Here is a 16,784-nt window from a genome sequence, read left to right as displayed (position 1 = left end):
ATTTCAGCATGCTTGATGTAACAACAGATTAATCATCCCTGACTAAATAGCATATTTCAGATTTACCCATCCCAGAGATGGGTAGCTAGGATCTGTCAATCCCATGTAACTGTCTAGAAAATATGGAATAGATGACTGAATAGCTCATGGTCCACCATGTGTCTATTGGCCTTTTTTGCCATTTGAAGAGAGGGAAGATTCTATTGGGCTCTCTGAGCCTGGTTACTTGGGATAAAGAAGGAAATCTGTCTCTAGAGCAGTGCCATCCATTAGACCTTTCTGTGATGATGGAAGTGTTCTATATCTGAGCTGTCCAACATGGCAGTCACTATCACATGTGACTACTATGTGCTTGGAACAGGACTGAAAGGACTGAAGAACTGATTATAAATTGTATTTAATGTCAGTTAATTTAGATTTAAGTAGCTACATAAGGCTAGAAGCTACCATCTTTGTATAAGGCAGATCAAAGTACACGATTACAACCAGAAAAAGGGATCAACATATTTGGAGCCACTTCAAATATGACCAAAAGTGTGCTAAATAGATAGCAAAGTATTTGAATCCAAAAATCCCAGGCCATGTATTTGGCTTCACCACCGCTTAGCTATATGATCTTAAATAAAACACTTATTTTTAACACTTGTTTCTTAGCTCAAGTTATGTTGTAAAACCATCATTCTGATGGTAGGATGGAGATTGGAGAGAAATCAGAGATCACAGTGAACCAGCTTGTCTTCCTATTGCCTGGGTGTCTATGGCCTATACTAAAGAAGACTGTTCAGGAGAGAACACTGAAGGAGAAGAAAGATGGGAAATACTCTTACATAAATCAGGACCCTCCTGACTACAAGTAGCCGAAAATCCTAACCTAAACCTGCTTTAAGCAAAAAAAAAGATACCGGGGTTCATATCTTAACCTTTAGACTTCGTGCTGGCTTCAGGCAAGTGGATTCAGGCTTCAATTTAAGTCATATGGATTTAGTTCCTCTCCAATCTTTTGGTTTTGCCTTCTGTTATGCTGATTTCAGCCTTGGGCTCTATGTGATAACAATATGGCAGCAGCCGGCAAAGTCTCTATGAACTCTCAAATCTACCTTCAGAGTAAAGAGCGAGAGTCTCTGTTATACGAGTCTTATGAAAACCCTTCATTATGGCTCATTGGTTCTGAGACAACTAACTAGCCAAGTCTGAAATCTGTAGTCCCCTCTGGAACCTGAAGTTGGCTCAGCCTTGCCCAAGCCATAGGAGCTAAGAACGGAGGAGGGGGAGTTTCCCAGAGGTAAAGCAGAGTACTTCTAGCAGGAGGGTGAATTGATGGACTGCAGCAGAAAACAACAGATGTCCTCTGGAGCCCTGCTTCTAGGACTTTGAAAGACTAAAGCTCTGACTCCTTGAATAATCAGAGCAGCAACAAATCCAATTCAGTTAAATTCAACTAATTTCAACAAACATACCTTAATAGTACCTGGCAGCCTTCTACTTCTAACCAGATGCATGTGGTAGCCATGAACAGTTATCTTATTTTGGAAATGTATCTGGCCTTTCACCTTCATAGGCAATATTACTTATACACAGATCTGGGTTAGTATTTTCTACCAGCTGGGTTCTAGGATTTTGTATCCTTTAAGGATTGTGCTAAGAAAGGACAGTAGTTCTTCAGAGATTCAACTTGATTTTATGACTTGACTGGCAGAGATCCTAAAGGTCATTATGTTGTGGTGGTAATACTGCTTGGAAACCCAAAACATATTTTTGGCTGTTTTCTTTCTTTACTCTATATTCGGGGGGGGGGTGGGGGGGAGGAAGAATCAGGCAGTAAAACAGCTATTTCTTTATTCATTCAATAGTAATCATGACACTACTGTGTGCCAGGAATGGTAGTTGGTACTAACAGAGCCTTCGAGAAAGCCAGATACTATATAACAGTGCTGGGGTGGGGAAGCACTGGGCTTCAAATCAGAAACCTGAGTTGAAGTTCTGACTCTGCCAGTAATTATCACTGTGATTTGGAGACAATGGCCTCATTTGGAAGATTTCTAAAAATCCCTTGAGTTGAAAAACTGATTCCAAGGAAAGTTAGAGCCCATCAGCATGACTAAGGCTTACTGTCTGACCTTTGAGAACTAAAAGTAAAACACACTCCCTCACCCTCAGAATTCAGCACACATACCTCCTCTGGGATTCAAGTTGAGAGGATCAAATTAGAGTAGGAGATACAAAAGGAGCTTTTCATTAACTCTTAGAAATTGTTTTCTTTTGGACCAGCTTATTACAAAAGAATCCTCAGGAGCCGGGACACACCCTTATTGCAGGATGGAGTCCTGGGAAAGAAGGGTCTTGCAGAATGAGCAGCAATTCACCAGATGGAAAAGACTGTGGAAGCACATTCCAGGCCTTTCTCTGATAGGCTTGAGGCAAAGAAGGCTGACTGCCTTACAGCCTCAGACCAGGAAGTTGGCTGGGAGACTGACTGTCTCCTCTGGGGCCTCAGACCTGGAAGTAAAAGGGAAGCTGGTTCTGCTAAGGTAATCACATTTTCCCCAGGTTGGTTTTGCAGTCCCAAATTCTCTGTGTTCCAGGATCCTGAATCCAATTGGTTGTTTAAAATCCCTGTGAAGGGGATCCCTGGGTGGCTCAGCAGTTTGGCCCCTGCATTCCCCCCAGGGCGTGATCCTGGAGTCCTGGGATCGAGTCCCACATCCGGCTCCCTGCATGGAGCCTGCTTGTCCCTCTGCCTGTGTCTCTGCCCCCCTCTCTCTCTCTGTGTCTCTCATGAATAACTAACTAAATAAATCTTTAAAAAAATACAAATAAAATAAAATAAAAATCCCTGTGAAGGGGTGCCTGTCTGGCTCAGTTGATAGAGCATGTGACTCTTGATCTTGGGGTTGTGAGTTCAAGCCCCAAGTTGGATGGAGAGATTACTTTAAAATAAAATCTTAAAAAAATAAAATAAAATAAAAATAGAAAAAATAAAATAAAATCCCTGTAAAACCTTTTCCTTGCAAGCTAGAGCAAGGGTTTCCAGTCCTCATCTTCTTGGCCTGCCATGCCTTGGATGATGCCTCCACCTATAGGTGAGATCTTTTGGGGGAAGGGAGCCTCTTACCTCTAAGCCATACTAACCTGAGCTGAGAGATGAGAAGTGCAGGTGGCCTGCCCCTCCATTTCCCTTTACTGGGAGTTGAGAGGAAAAAGAACTCCATTTTCTTGGTGATACCTTCCCAGATTAGAGCTTCTGTCATAAAGCCAACATGGGAAGGGGAGAGGGGGGGTTGTGCCACAGACTCTTGCTGTTCTTATCAAGATCTAATAGATTTTCTTTAATAAAGTTTTCCTCATGTGCTATACAACTTTAGGACAACTTCCAGAAATTCCAAAGATATCATGAGTCCTAATTATTTCTCTGAGGAGTTGGTTCTTAGAGCTCCTCTCTTCACTGTTCTAGAAGTGGAGCTCCTGAGGGTTCTAAAGAGGAGTTTTAAGCATGACCAAAAGATCCTTCTGGCTGTTGGGTGGAGAATGGATCAAAGGGAGATCAGAATGTAAACAGATATGTCAGGAGAGAAACGGAATTGCCCAAAAGAGATACAACAGTGATTAATGTGGTGGTGTACAAATGGTGAATGGACAAGCACAATATGTGTCTTTTGTTCATCACTGCAATCTCAGCACCTAGCTAGCACATTAGTAAATATTCTATAAATATTTGTTGAATGAAAGGTTGAAGAACTACTGACGACTGTCAGCTTTGGAATTACATTTACACATTTTCAAGCTTTCCATCATTGACTTCTCTTTTACTCTAATTCTGGAATATGACAAGATTCCTTCTATTGAAGGAGGTGAAAAGTTATAGTGGAATTCTTGTATATCAAGAAGTCTTTGTGTATAGTTATGTGGGTCATTTCATCTGAAGTAGGGAAGTTTCACAGAAGAGAGGGCATTTGGTCAAAATCTTTTTTTTTTTTAAGATTTTTATTTACTTACTCATGAGAGACAGAGAGAGAGAGAGAGAGAGAGAAAGAGAGAGAGGCAGGCAGAGAGAGAGGCAGAGGGAGAAGCAGGCTCCATACAGGAAACCTGATATGGGATTTGATCCTGGGACTCCAGGATCAGGCCCTGAGCCAAAGGCAGATGTTCAACTGCTGAGCCACCCAGGCATCCCTGGTCAGAGTCTTAAAGGATAATTTCAGCAATGCTATCAAGGAAAACAGGGAAAATCTCAGATTCTGCTATTTTTTTTTTTTTAGAGGAAAGAAACATTTTAATTAGCAGAAAGACTCAGAAATACTGACTGCATTTTCAATCCTGATAAATTTATCTTTGTCCTTTCCTCAGTGTCCTTAAATGTAAATTAAGAAGGTGAGTGATCTGATCTGTACAGATCCAGCCAATTCTAATATTCTAAGAATCTATGTACCTAAGAATGGAAATCTGCAAGGAATAAATTATGAAAGGAACAAAATGCTCTTCCTACCAGATGCTAAACTTGAACCAGGACCAATGCATTTATTTTGGTATGTTTTCTTTCTCTTACCATTGGACTTCATACATGTGGAAGGGAGTTGAGAAGAGAACAGGGAAAATATGGTTTTACTGAGCAAAAAAATATGATTTTGGTCATTGGCAGAGATTTTTAAAATTCCACAACATCTAAATGAATAAACACTGGCCAAATCTGCTGCCCTCTTCCTGTACTTGTTTGATTTCTAATAATAATTTCTACTTTCAATTGCTTTTATTTTTATTTTTTTAAGATTTTATTTATTTATTCATGAGAGACACAGAGAGGGAGGTAGAGACACAGGCAGAGAGAGGAGCAGGCTCTACTTAGAGAGCCGGACATGGGACTCGATCCCAGGACTCCAGGATCATGCCCTGGGCCAAAGGCAGGTGCTAAACTACTGTGCCATCCTGGGATCCCCTTAAATTGCTTTTAAAACATATTTTGGAAGCCAGTAGGTCCTTTGAAAATCTTATGAGGGGATCCCTGGGTGGCTCAGCGGTTTAGTGCCTGCCTGTGGCCCAGGGAGTGATCCTGGAGACCCAGGATCGAGTCTCACATTGGGCTCCCTGCATGGACCCTGCTTCTCCTCCTGCCTGTGTCTCTGCCTCTCTTTCTCTCTGTGTCTCTAATGAATAAATAAATAAAATCTTTAAAAAAAAGAAAAAAAAGAAAATCTTATGAAATATATGGGCACCCTCTGACACACACAAAGCAAAGTGCACACATTCAAGAAGTAATGCATAAAACTTGAAGAGGTTCCCCAAATTTTAAGGGCCATGGTTCCAGAACAAGTTAATAATGTGACTTACAATTTACAGAGGGCATTTTAAAATCTGAACACTTGTATCTTTGTGAGTGAAGCAATATTAGCCCCATCTTACATATGAAGAAATTGGACCTCAAAGGAGTTTACTACTCATCTTTTTCTAGGAAGGCAAGAGAAAACAATAAAACTGCTTTTCTTCCCCCAGAGTATTAGTGGTCCCCAAGGCAAGGAGGAGGGAAATCAAAGCCCAGATCCTACCCAAGACAAATTCTCTAAGGGGAGACCCCTTTGTCCCAAAGAAGATGGGACACCAAAGGGTTGTATCTTTTCCCACTTCGGAGGCTACAAGAAAATGGCTTTGTTGCTGAGCCCAAGCTTGGGTAGGGAAAGACTGAAAAGTCGTAGCAAGTCACACTCAAATTTGCACCCTTCCTTCACATCACTGAATTTGGTTGGTCCCAAAAAATTGCAACTTCTGAATTTATTTTGAAATAGTCCTAAATGGGCGATGCCATTGAGCACATGGCATAATCAAATGTATATTCTCTCTGGAGGAAAGCAGCTTCATCTTAAACCATAAAGGATTGCACATATAATTTTTCAAATATATGAGCAGCACACAGTCAAAAATAGTCAAGCACACAAGCAAGGCACCATGCATAAGATCCTTTAAAAGCAGTAGGACACATACACAATATAATTAGATTTTCACAGAGTTCTGAGGTCATAATCGTGAGACCCAGGGTATAACACAATTATGCCTAGTATGTTGTTATTGTTAGTTGTTGTTTGAATAGCTGGGGAAGGGTATTTTTAAAAAGTTCTGGAGAGAGCCCACTTCTGATTGGAGAAAAAGGATAAGGAATAGGAAACCATTCAAAGTAATCTCAAAAAAAGATAGTCTAGCGCATTTGAAAAGGAATGTCTATGAAAATTATATAACCAAAATTAAGCACCCAGTAACTGATTAAATACAATTAAATAGAGAATAAATGAACTAAAAATAGGTCAGAAGAAATTACCCAGAATGTTACACGACAAATAAAAATATGGAAAATATGAGCATTAGGAGATTTACAGGATAGAATGAGAAGGTCTGGTGTACATGCCATTGAAGTTCCAGATGGAGAAGGAGATAGAATATTTATTATGCCTCTTCTATCTCTTTGTTTTTTAATTATAAAATTAAGCATGCATGAAAGAAAAAACTCGATAAATAATACTATAAACCCTATACACCCATCATTCAGACTCCACAATTATTAAGATCGGGCCACATTTGTTCATTTTCTTTACGTCTTTCTTTGTTGCTATGTTTTAAAGCAATTTCCAGAGTTCATATTGCTTTTGCCCCCAGAGGCAGTTTTTAAATATTGAATGGCCGAGAATTTTCCAAAACTAATAAGAAGATAGCATCTACACAGACTCAAAAATTCCAACTGTTCCCAAGCAAGATAAACAAAAAGAAATCCACATATGGACACTTTGTACAGAAACCACAGAGTACCAAGACAAAGAGAAAATCTGAAAAGTGGCTTACCCAACTTGCTTAAGGCCATGTAGCCAATAAAAAAGACAGTCAAAGCCTCCTTTTGGGGTCATTTCATTCCAAATTCAGTATCTTTCCTCAATACTACATGTAGAGCAAGGCAAAAGAGCCCACAAGCGAACACTGAGCTGATTGGAAGTAGGCAGTGCATACAGGCTTATTAAGCGACTCACCTTGGAATAACCATAGTCCCTAATTGACCAATTACAACTTGGCACAGTACCAAAGATTACCAAAAAAAGGAGAAATTCCATATATCCCCATACTCACTCACTGTGGCTCCTCACCACCGCCTGTCACAGACAGTCTCTCCATTGCTGTGCAGCCCCCTGCTCCCTTTTTACGTCTTGGATGACTTCGTTTACTGCCTGCAAGGTTGGCCTCCACCTAATCTGGTTGTCCCACACTATATTAATCCTCTATCCTAGAAACTCTTTGCTCAGAAACCATTCAGAGAGCTAATATATCTACATTGTCCTGCGATGTATATTAGATATATTAACCCGAAGAACTAGACCCAAAGAACTAACACCCATTCCTTGACTGGTCTGTTTTTAACTAAGGATTGGGATTGGGCAGGGACTTCAGAGCTTCATGAGTTTGTCTTCATTTTATAGATGAGAAGAGTGAGCCTCATGTGAAGAGATGCAGCTAACATATCATTACCCAGATATTTAGAAATCTTATGTTAATGATAAAAACAGCTAACTTTGTCCGAAATTTCTGGAGTGAGCTAGCTACAAGGAAGTTTTTAACAAGATGGGGAAAAAATGTTCCATCTGACTGGAGAAACTTGGGTTGTGTCAATATTTCTTTCCATAATCTACTAACGAGAGAAAGAAATTGGATGTCCTTATAAAAAAGCAATCAAAGAAGTAAATGAATATCTTCTCCCCGGGAAGGTTAGAAACAATCAAAGAACTGATAGAATAAAAGCCACTAACAGCTGAGGAGTAAAGACCTGAGAGAAGACAATAAAGTGACATTGAATTTCAGCCTAGTCCACACATTGTTGGAAAGTGAGCTGTGCACAACATTTAATCAAACGCTATACGAAAGATTGGGATTCAATGATTGATGAGTTGAGGATTCACCAAAAATTTACCAGCAATTTTTTAAAGACATATATTTCAAATTTTTAGGGAATTTCACATTTGATGGGGCCCCTGGGTGGCTCAGTCCCTTAAGTGTCTGCCTTCAGCTCAGGTCATGATCCCAGGGTCCTGCATCAGGCTCTCTGCTCAGCGGGGAGCCTGCTTCTCCCTCTCCCTCTGCCAGCTGCCCCACCTGCTTGTGCTTGTGCTATTTCTCTCTGTCAAATAAATAAACAAAATCTAAATATTAAAACAAGGGCAGCCCCAGGGCTCAGCGGTTTAGCGCCTGCCTTAGCGCCTGCCTTCGGCCTGGGCTGATCCTGGAGACCCTGGATCCGAGCCTGCTTCTCCCTCTGCCTGTGTCTCTGACTCTCTCTCTTTCTCAAAAATAAATAAATAAAATATTTTAAAAAATAATAATAAAAGAAAATCTCACATTTGAAAATATCCACATTCTTAACATAGAAATTTTAGGAAATATTGGGCAGCCCTGGTGGCGCAGCGGTTTAGCGCCGCCTGCAGCCCAGGGCGTGATCCTGGAGACCCTGGATCGAGTCTCACGTCAGGCTCTCTGTATGATGCCTGCGTCTCCCTCTGCCTCCCTGTGTCTCTGCCTCTCCCCCTCTCTCTCTCTCCCTGAATAAATAAATAAAATCTTTTAAAAAATTAGGAAATATTGAAAATTATATACAATAAAATAAAAAATCATCAGTAATTCAGTAACTAAGAGTTAGCCACCAGTAATGTGTTATTGCTTCCTTCTCAGGAACATAAATGTACATAAATATGTACATAAATATGTTTTTACAACTATCACTGTGACAAGTACCCTCATTTATAAATCTAAAGACAATTCTGTTTATATCCTCTGAATGTATTCCCTAAGGTTATAAAGATATACAATAGTAGAGTTATTAAGAGATTGGGCTTTCAGGTGCACCTGGTTGGCTCAGTCGGAAGAGTGTGTGACTCCTGATCTCAGGTTGTGAGTTCAAGCCCCACATTGGGTGTATATATTATTAAATAAATAATTTTTTTAAAAAAGAGAGAGATTGGGCTTCCAGTCAGAGTTGTCATTGAATACCAGCTTTGCCACTTATGAACTTCTATAACTTCTCCAGGTCTCAGTTATCTCCTCTGTGAAAAAGGAAAAGAGGAATGTGAAGAAATGAAAAATGTAAAAAATGACCTACTTCATAGGTTAATAGTGAAGATGAAAATAATTGAATGTACAAATCTTGGGATACATACAGTAGATAAACAAGTTATTGTTGTCTTTAGATAACAGGGCCACAGGGACTTTTAATGCATTTTCTATGCTTTTTTTACACATCATATTTTCTAAATTAAAAAGCATCTATTGCTATGGGGGTGCCTGGCTGACTCAGTTGGTAGAGTTTGTGACTTTTGACCTCTGGGCTCGTTCAAGTCCCATGATGTAGGTAGAGATTAGTTAAAATAATAAAATGAAGTGGTTAAAGTGGCAACTGTTATGTGTACTTTACCCTAATAATTTTTTTTTTTTTAAAGCATCTGCTGGGACACCTGGGTGGCTCAACAGTTGAGTATCTGCCTTTGGCTCAGGACGTGATACTGGAGTTCTGGGATCGAGTCCCATATCAGGCTCCCTGCATGGAGCCTGCTTCTCCCTCTGCCTATGTCTCTGCCTTTCTCTTTCTTTCTGTGTCTTTCATGAATAAATAAAATCTTTTTCAAAAAAAGAAAGCATCTACTGCTATTATTACAGAAAAACATTATTCTCTTTAAAAGATAACACTACTTCTTTATTGGGGCATAAGTCATATTTCCATTTCTCTCTCTCTCTCTCTGCAACATAAAAGACCCTAGAAATCTCTTTGTTTTTAAGACTTGTAGAAAAATACTAATAGCTGACACTTGTTGATTGCATACTATAACCAGGAGCTTTATAGTATTGTGCCAAGGGTGGGGCAGTGGGAGTAGCTAACGACATATAAGGTGCATTGTCTATAGAGAATTTTCAAAAGTAATCAAGCTTTATCTGCCTGATTTTTATTATTACCATGTGCCTGAAATTTTGAACAATGTCAGTGATGAAATTGCTCTTCTCTAAAACATCTTTGGTTGGACTACCTTCTAAACTGCTTGCTGAGTTTTAAGAATATGTATATATATTATATTAGATGTATATATATAACCTTATAGAGGGGATCCCTGGGTGGCGCAGCAGTTTGGCGCCTGCCTTTGGCCCAGGGCGCGATCCTGGAGACCCGGGATCGAATCCCACGTCGGGCTCCTGGTGCATGGAGCCTGCTTCTCCTTCTGCCTGTGTCTCTGCCTGTCTCTCTCTCTCTGTGTGACTATCATAAATAAATAAAAATTAAAAAAATATATAACCTTATAGATGTTTATTATATAATATGTATATACGATACTTATTATATAATATATATTTTATATATATACTTCATATTAGCAAAAGTTTATTACTTGTCTCTTAACAAACATTGTATTCCAAAATAGAAGTTAATCCAAAGAAACCGTACTTGCACAATCAACCGTGATACATGTAGACACAGCTTCATGGGTTTGCTTCAAGAGTAAGTTCATAATGGTTAGGAATTGTTCAAGCTCATTTAGGGCAGTGTTCCTCTTTATAGCCCCTTGGTAGGACACACCCCTACATTTAAACAGCAAGTACAAATAAACAATAACAGCACAGTCATTCAAAAGGTAAAAAAACAAAACTAGATTAATTTAATGCAATCATTTTATGTCACAGTTTGGGTTTTTAGTTATAGTTTAAAACTTCAAACAGGGGGGATCCCTGGGTGGCTCAGTGGTTTGGCGCCTGCCTTTGGCCCAGGGCATGAACTTGGAGTCCTGGGATCCAGACCCACGTCGGGCTCCCTGCATGGAGCCTGCTTCTCCTTCTGCCTGTGTCTCTGCCTCTCTCTCTCTCTCTCTCTCTCTCTCTCTCTCTCTCCCTTTCTCTGTGTCTCTCATGAATAAATAAATAAAATCTTAAAAAAAAAAAAAAAACTTCACACAGGGATGCCTGGGTGGCTTAGTTGGTTAAGCATCTGCCTTTGGCTCAGGTCATGATCTCAGGGCCCTCGGATTGAGCTCTCTGCTCATTAAGGAGTCTGCTTCTCCCTCTCCTCCGCCCCCATCTCCTGTACTCTCTCTCTCTCTCTCTCAAATAAATTTAAAAATCTTAAAACAAACCTCAAAATAGTAAAACTGTGAACTGCAAGGTACAATACCTTGGTGAATAAGTGTATATTTTTCACACAAAATACACCTTTTAGTTCTTAAAAATTGAAATTTATTAATTGTTTTGAAACAGAAAAATAAATTAGAAAATGATTATTAGTGATAATAATTTTGTCACCTAGAGAGGTGCATTAAAAATGACCTGTTCCAGGCATCAAATATGCCCAATACACCATTGTAAACCTGCCAAGTGCTCTCTGCCTTTTAATAATCACAATGCAATGTCGCAGACTAGGACAAGACCCACAGCTAGTAATATGCAAAGCTGGTGATGAAACCCACATTTGTCTGACTCCAGAGCCCAAGATTGCAACCAGTGTGTCGGGATGTTTGCACTGCTAACAAGAAAGGCAAAGTAAGGAATAGAAGTTGTTGTGTTTCAGGCTTCTTTTGAAAAAGAAGCCTTACTTCAGAGCAGTTCATTACTTTTGCCTTGAACCTTGGCTCCTAAGATTGTAAATTATCTCTACCAACACTCTCCTAAACAATTACCTAAGGGCCTGAAAGAGTTTATGCACCTTCCCACAGGAAACAATTTACTTTCTTTTCCCAGGAGTAAAAGCCCCATTAAGCTTCTAAATAAGATATTTTTTCCCTATTACCTGGTTGCTTTAATAGATGTTTAATTTGTTTTTCGAAATAACATTAAAATAACATAGAGGACCTATTTTCAGAGTTTAGAAGAGGCTACAATGATGAACCAAATGGGCTTTCTCAATAGGTTGAGAAACCAGAAGGCATTTATGTTCACTCTATATTAATGTGCCTTGACATTTACTTCCTAAAAAGGCTCCAGCATTTCCAGTGTTTTTAAATGCAAAACTGTTCTCAAGCCACAACTTTTAGTTCCATTGCGACATTATCCTTTCCTTTTACCTGAAGTCATGAATGAGCTGTGCTTGGCAATACGTGAAGAAAATTGCTGATGTCAGAAAAAGGACTGGTAATAGAATCAGAACTTTAGTGCTGGAAGTGTTGGGATCAGGTTACTGATGTCTCTCCTCTGGCAGAATTTCACTAGAACTTTCAGTAAGGTGTCACTATAAGGACTTACATCACATGAAGCATTTGTGTGACAGAAAGAGGGGCAGGAAAAAGAAATGCTAAGAATTCAGATTTAAACTTGTTGAGGAAAAGTTACATTTCATGAAGGTTCTCATACTTTCCCCTTCACAGTGACCTAATGAAAGAGTTTTATTGATCCCTATTTTATAGACTGGAATACTGCTGTTAGCAGAGACGCTAAGGGACTTGCCCAAGGCCTCACAATTAGTAAAAGGCAAAATGGGTATACAAACCCATCTGTCTCAAGTCCAGAGATCTTCCGACTATGCTGTATAGCTGCCTCGTATGCCATGGCCACTTCTGTCCCTAAAGAAAGTGCAATGGGGAAGAACATGGGCTATGGAGTCAGACAGCTTGGCTCTAGATGCCAATCCTACCACTTCACAGCTATGGGATGGTGGGCAAATTATTACCTCATAGGTCAATGACAGTGAGTGAGCAATGCCTATAGAATATTCCATTTCTCCTACATTTCTTCCCCCTTTCTGTTCTGTGAGGACACGTACTAGCTAATGAAATACAACCAAAAGAATAAGTGTCCTTTCTGGGCTAAATCAGTGAAAAGTCCATGGGTAATTATGTAATGCTTTCTTTTTTTAAAAGAGAGATTTATTTATTTATTTACTTATTTGAGAGAGAGCAAGAGAGCATGTGCAAATGAGCAGAGGGAAGGACAGAGGGAGAAGGAGATATACAAACTCCCAGTGGGGTGGAGGCTGACTCAGGGCTCAGTTCCAAGACCCTGAGATCATGACCCAAGCTGAGATCGAGAGTTGGCCGCTTAACCAACTGAGCTGCCTAGGCACCCCACTATTTCTTTACTTTGAGAGATCGAAAGACCTGAAGTTTTACAAGATGCAGTTAAAATCCATTCAAACTTCCAGAAAGTTGGGTACCTGAATAATTCCATGGAGCAGTTACAACCATCCTCTCCCATCTGAGCCACACACCATGTCATAAATACTGTGAGGGCAAAGGAAACCTTTGTTCTACTAAACCACTTAGATCTGAAGGTAAATTTGTTGTAGCAGCATAGTCCAGTCTGTCTAGATCACTTTTTTTACATCTCATTTTCCTAGTTTCTAAAACAGCCATAATAATTTTTACTTAACTGAATTATCTTGAGGATGAAATGAGACTTTTTATAGGCCATACCTGAATGCATCGTCAAACTAGGAAGAGGTAGGAGGAAGGAGTTGAGTATATGGCAATCTGGGTGAATCACTGTCTCTCTGCTTTTTCCAAAAGTAAAGGAAATTAGACTACATATATGATATTCAAAGGTGTCTTGCCACCAACTCAATGTTCTGCTACTCCTCTAAATTTCTCCTTGACTTCAGACTTCCATCATTCAGTTGTTAGACTCAAGTTAATTGGTGACTATTCCCTGTCAAATGCTGTGTTAGGAGATGACCAAGGACAGGTCATGAGAAAGGGCAATTTGGATTTTCTCTAAATCCAAACTGAGGATAGGGCATACATGTTCTGGGAATGGAGAGAAAATGATCTGAAGAAACTTGGCATAGTCTCTCTTTCCTACTTTTGAAGAAACCATAAATGAAGCTCTCCAGGAAGGAGTCTAGGGAAGCTGGTGATAGTCATGAGAAGGCCCTTTGGGAAGGGAACAGCATGTCATTTTTGCTTTAGTACTCTTTTAAAATGTCTTTCTATATGCCTGCAACTAGCTGAGGGGGAGTAAGAGAGCAAAGCTGTCAGACCAGCAGCATCTTAATTATGGAGATTAGAAATATTTTATGCAATTGACACAGCCTCTTCTAAATTACATAGTATTAGGGAAAATGACTCTGTCTAGTGCCAATGAAGAAGGAAGAAAGGAGCTCTGAGAAAAAGAACAGGTGGATTTTGACAGTTTGTCCAATAAAATAATAATAGTTGGGGGGAAAAAACTTTAAAAACCAGACTAATGCTACAATTTTCATTACCTAACACAAATCTCTTAACAGGACTTGAGGGAAGCTGGGAACGACTGTAGCTAAGCTTCAAACTGCCAGTCCAGCCAGATCTCACAGTCTCTGCCTGCCTCTTTTCCTTCACAGCACCACGCTAGGAGGCCAGCTATGGCAACACTTGGGAGGAGAGGAGTTGGTGGTCAAGAGACGGCTTCCTTCCCAGGTAGTCTATGTTCTTTGCTCAGTCAGAGAAATATCACTTAGTTTCCCTGAAGTGGTACCTTGGTATTCTCAAAAAGTTCAACTACTTCCTATGGCCTAGTAATTTCCCGCCAGGCATAGGAGCATCTGGTTCTACAAGAATTGAGGCGTGTTGAGAGCATCCTGAACACTGAATGCTTTGTTAAGAATATGGAGGACTCCCATCAATCATACTTGGGCATCATTTTGCTGAATTGAGCAGAGGAGTTGATGACTAGGGGCAAAAGCTTTAGCACCTACTGTTTTTATTACTTAATCTCTCCTTTTTCTAGACCTCCCTGTAACATATCATCACAGTGAAGTTTTTAAAGGTTCTATTACCTTTTTTGCTCCAAATTCTCTGATCCTCTTGTCTGTAGGAGGTGTGAACTCCAAGGTCTATGGAGCCAGAGGGCAATGTAGATGGGAGAAGCTGGCTCTTGTCAGAAGACGCTCTAGAGACCAGTGTTAGGAACCATGGCAAACTGGAGAGCTCATAGCAAGATCTCCCATCCCACATACTCTTCCTACAATGCGACATTGATAATTCTTCTGTTGGGGTCAGGTGTTGGGGGCAACCAACATCCCTTTCCTTGAGTCTGAATGGGCTTGTGACTATAACAAAAATCATGTTATGTGCTTTCTGAGGCTAGGTTATAAAAGGTAATGTAATGTAGTTTAAGCCTGGTCCTCTTTGGATGCTCACTCTTGGAACCCAGCCACCATCCTGCAAGGAAGCCCAGGTCATAGGGCAAGTGTCCATGTAAGTATTCTGGCTCACAGCCAACAGCCAGCATCAACCACCAGGCAGGTGAATGAAGAAATTCTGAGATGACTCCTGCCCCATCCACTGTATGATTGCAGTGACATGAGAGCTCTCACGTGAGAAGTCCCCAGAACTGTGAGAGATGGTAATAAATAATTGTTGTCTTAAGTCTGATTTGTGATACAACAATATATAATTGGAACACCCAACAGATCTTATTCATTTCTGAGCCTGTGCCTTGCTTAAGTTATTTTATGCCAGAGAAATCTTTTTATTTCCTCTCTTCACTTACTGAAAATCTACCTGTTGTTCAAGGATCAGCTGAATGCCACTTGCTCCAAGAAGTCTTTATTAATCATGGCTTTTGATAGCGATCTGTTCTTTCTCTGTACTCTGGGCACTTTGCATGATTTCTCCATGATTAAAAGGTCATCTGGGAGGACTGCTTTCCCTACAATCATTCTATAAAAACATTTAACATAGTTTTAAAAAACAGTGCCTGGTTTGTCAAAACCACAGCAATGCAGAAGTCCATAATTCAGAAAGTGTCTCTCTTCTGTCTTGTTCTACCTCACCTCAATTTAACCCCACATCTTCTCCAAAGGTGGATGGTATATTTACCAGCAGAGTGGTATATATTTTTCACAGTCTTTTCTACAAATACACAGAGACAAACACACAGTATTTGTATAAACAGGATTCTAGGGTGGCTCAGCAGTTTAGCACTGCCTTCAGCCCAGGATTGAGTCCCATGTTGGGCTCCCTGCATGGAGCCTGCTTCTCCCTCTGCCTGTGTCTCTGCCTCTCTCTCTCTCTCTCTCTCTGTGTGTGTGTGTGTGTGTCTCATGAATAAAGAAATAAAATCTTTAAAGTAAATAAATAAAATATAAACAGGATTCTATCATAATACTGTTTGGTAAACCTTTTTTAGTAGATGATGTATTGTGGTTATCTTCCCATGTCAGTAAGTACTAACCTACCTCCTATTTTTTATAGCTGTAAAATATCTCCTATTAGCTAACCAATTATTTCATATTCTACTTATAGAAATTTAGGTCTTTCCCAATTTTTCCTTACTGTAAACGAGACTGTATTGCTGTTAAATATGTTCCTGGACAAGAAAAGGCTGAACTGAAAGAAATGCATCTTTTAAATTTTGGTATAAATTCTTAAACCCTTTTCCAGAAAGAGGTAACTATATCCCCATCAATAGTATATGAGAGCACTGTGACTTTCTCTGACACTGAATATTATCGAGCTTTTAAATCTTCACCAATTTGTTAGGTGAAGAATGATAGCTTCTAATTTTTTAACTTACAGTTTTATTCCTAGTGAAGTTGAGCAGCATTTCACATTTTATGAGTCCTTGTATTTCTTTCACTGTGGGTTTTGTCTGCTATGTCCTTTGCCTGTTTCTTTCTCTATTGAGTGCTTTTAGGGATTTTTTGGCTTTTACTTTTTTAATAGGAACCGTCTGAGTATTAACAATAGTAAAAATCTTAGTCTGTTCAGGCTGCTATGACAAAATTCCATAGACTGGGTGTTTCATAAACGACAGAAATTAATTCCCCAAGTTCTAGAAGTTGCAAATCCCAAGATCAGGGTGCTAGATAGCATGATGGAATT

The 16,784-nt window shown here is 39.7% G+C and overlaps 1 non-coding gene across 1 annotated transcript; it reads left to right on the top strand.

The window, feature by feature from the left end:
- The first annotated feature begins 8,860 nt into the window (after positions 1 to 8,860).
- TRNAR-CCU (transfer RNA arginine (anticodon CCU)) lies at positions 8,861 to 8,932 on the top strand. Its single transcript has one exon. It is a non-coding gene; the product is annotated as a tRNA-Arg (tRNA).
- The last annotated feature ends 7,852 nt before the right edge of the window (positions 8,933 to 16,784 follow it).

The sequence above is a fragment of the Vulpes vulpes genome, chromosome 12 (genome assembly GCF_048418805.1).
Source record: "Vulpes vulpes isolate BD-2025 chromosome 12, VulVul3, whole genome shotgun sequence".
NCBI lineage: Eukaryota > Metazoa > Chordata > Mammalia > Carnivora > Canidae > Vulpes > Vulpes vulpes.
This window is presented reverse-complemented; position numbering and strand designations above follow the sequence as displayed.